At 48.2% G+C, this 2,500-nt stretch overlaps 6 non-coding genes across 6 annotated transcripts; 4 read left to right on the forward strand and 2 right to left on the reverse strand.

The window, feature by feature from the left end:
• Nucleotides 1-54: 54 nt before the first annotated feature.
• On the reverse strand, nucleotides 55-126 carry TRNAQ-CUG (transfer RNA glutamine (anticodon CUG)). Its single transcript has one exon. It is a non-coding gene; the product is annotated as a tRNA-Gln (tRNA).
• A 155-nt stretch (nucleotides 127-281) lies between these two features.
• On the forward strand, nucleotides 282-363 carry TRNAL-UAG (transfer RNA leucine (anticodon UAG)). The gene has a single exon. It is a non-coding gene; the product is annotated as a tRNA-Leu (tRNA).
• Nucleotides 364-649: 286 nt separating this feature from the next.
• Nucleotides 650-731, forward strand: TRNAL-AAG (transfer RNA leucine (anticodon AAG)). Its single transcript has one exon. It is a non-coding gene; the product is annotated as a tRNA-Leu (tRNA).
• Nucleotides 732-1,415: 684 nt separating this feature from the next.
• Nucleotides 1,416-1,487, reverse strand: TRNAQ-CUG (transfer RNA glutamine (anticodon CUG)). Its single transcript has one exon. It is a non-coding gene; the product is annotated as a tRNA-Gln (tRNA).
• Nucleotides 1,488-1,642: 155 nt separating this feature from the next.
• TRNAL-UAG (transfer RNA leucine (anticodon UAG)) lies at nucleotides 1,643-1,724 on the forward strand. Its single transcript has one exon. It is a non-coding gene; the product is annotated as a tRNA-Leu (tRNA).
• A 286-nt stretch (nucleotides 1,725-2,010) lies between these two features.
• Nucleotides 2,011-2,092, forward strand: TRNAL-AAG (transfer RNA leucine (anticodon AAG)). The gene has a single exon. It is a non-coding gene; the product is annotated as a tRNA-Leu (tRNA).
• Nucleotides 2,093-2,500: the final 408 nt, after the last annotated feature.

Raw genomic sequence — 2,500 nt, forward strand, 5'->3', positions numbered from 1 at the left:
AAGAAGGTTAAATAATTTTAATACAGTACTGAGTAATGAGAGGAAAGTAAAGAAAGGTCCCACCGAGATTTGAACTCGGATCACTGGATTCAGAGTCCAGAGTGCTAACCATTACACCATGGAACCATTAAGTATCTTCACCTGCCACACTAAAACTTTTAATTCTTCCTCCAGATCTCCAGAAAACCGGGGTACGGTTCCCAGATGGGGTGGCTATGATTATTTCGCCCCTTACTTAGGTCTGCGTCCTCAGGTAGGGTTGAAAAGCAGCAGTTGTGTGTGGTAGCGTGGCCGAGCGGTCTAAGGCGCTGGATTTAGGCTCCAGTCTCTTTGGAGGCGTGGGTTCGAATCCCACCGCTGCCATTAGGCACTTTTTGCTGTTTCCAGAGGTATAACGAGATTACACCTTTGATCCCTAGCGCTGAGCTAAAGCGATTAATTCTCCCTTCAGAACTATTAAACGCTGACCCTTTAAGGACATTACCATGGAGCAGCAGGCATAGGTTGTTCCTCGTTAGTATAGTTGTGAGTATTCCTGCCTGTCATGCAGGTGACCAGGCTCCGAATTCCCGAAGGGGAAGCTATGCTTGTTTTGCCCTTTACTTAGGTCTGTGTCCCCAGGTAGGGTCGGAAAGCTGCAACACCATGTGGTAGCGTGGCCGAGCGGTCTAAGGCGCTGGATTAAGGCTCCAGTCTCTTCGGGGGCGTGGGTTCGAATCCCACCGTTGCCATTGAGTAGCTTTTGCTTTTACTTGCTCTTTCAGCTCACGTTACATGCCCAGAATATCGATTGGTTGAGGCAGGTACCTGGCGCCAGCTAACTAATCAGCGCTTCCCCTTTCAATGCAGGAGAACCTCTCGTCCCTCTCTCAGTATGGGCGCTGTATTACCACCTGCTAAGATGTTGCGCGGACAATCTGGAATACAATCCTTGAGGAGGGATCCCCAGGGATCAGATGTACTCTGTGATGAATAGGGTGAACAGGAAGAACTACAAAACTGACCCTTGCTGTCTTGCCTTAATCCTTCCCTAGATCTGAAACATAGGCACAGAGCAGCGTACACCATAATCTGCACCGAGCTGCAAAAGCCAGGGATATTCACAGAGGTTAACCAATCAGGAAATCCACTCTATACTAGCCAGAGCTGGCACTGTTTCTGGAAGAAAGAGGCAATTTAACTTTATTTTCTAATCCTGGATAACCCATATTTCTGGCATTATGGCTCCCGGGGGGATGTGAGTGCTCTGGGTTTCTTTGAGGCATGAGTTTTCATCCAAGTTCTCAACTAATTGCACCTTGGGGCGACAGAACACAAAGGTATGGAAGCAGCATTTATGGATTTGAAAAGCTCACATCTGGAAGAAGGTTAAATAATTTTAATACAGTACTGAGTAATGAGAGGAAAGTAAAGAAAGGTCCCACCGAGATTTGAACTCGGATCACTGGATTCAGAGTCCAGAGTGCTAACCATTACACCATGGAACCATTAAGTACCTTCACCTGCCACACTAAAACTTTTAATTCTTCCTCCAGATCTCCAGAAAACCGGGGTACGGTTCCCAGATGGGGTGGCTATGATTATTTCGCCCCTTACTTAGGTCTGCGTCCTCAGGTAGGGTTGAAAAGCAGCAGTTGTGTGTGGTAGCGTGGCTGAGCGGTCTAAGGCGCTGGATTTAGGCTCCAGTCTCTTTGGAGGCGTGGGTTCGAATCCCACCGCTGCCATTAGGCACTTTTTGCTGTTTCCAGAGGTATAACGAGATTACACCTTTGATCCCTAGCGCAGAGCTAAAGCGATTAATTCTCCCTTCAGAACTATTAAACGCTGACCCTTTAAGGACATTACCATGGAGCAGCAGGCATAGGTTGTTCCTCGTTAGTATAGTTGTGAGTATTCCTGCCTGTCATGCAGGTGACCAGGCTCCGAATTCCCGAAGGGGAAGCTATGCTTGTTTTGCCCTTTACTTAGGTCTGTGTCCCCAGGTAGGGTCGGAAAGCTGCAACACCATGTGGTAGCGTGGCCGAGCGGTCTAAGGCGCTGGATTAAGGCTCCAATCTCTTCGGGGGCGTGGGTTCGAATCCCACCGTTGCCATTGAGTAGCTTTTGCTTTTACTTGCTCTTTCAGCTCACGTTACATGCCCAGAATATCGATTGGTTGAGGCAGGTACCTGGCGCCAGCTAACTAATCAGCGCTTCCCCTTTCAATGCAGGAGAACCTCTCGTCCCTCTCTCAGTATGGGCGCTGTATTACCACCTGCTAAGATGTTGCGCGGACAATCTGGAATACAATCCTTGAGGAGGGATCCCCAGGGATCAGATGTACTCTGTGATGAATAGGGTGAACAGGAAGAACTACAAAACTGACCCTTGCTGTCTTGCCTTAATCCTTCCCTAGATCTGAAACATAGGCACAGAGCAGCGTACACCATAATCTGCACCGAGCTGCAAAAGCCAGGGATATTCACAGAGGTTAACCAATCAGGAAATCCACTCTATACTA

This window comes from Hyla sarda, chromosome 4, assembly GCF_029499605.1.
Source record: "Hyla sarda isolate aHylSar1 chromosome 4, aHylSar1.hap1, whole genome shotgun sequence".
Classification (NCBI taxonomy): Eukaryota; Metazoa; Chordata; class Amphibia; order Anura; family Hylidae; genus Hyla; species Hyla sarda.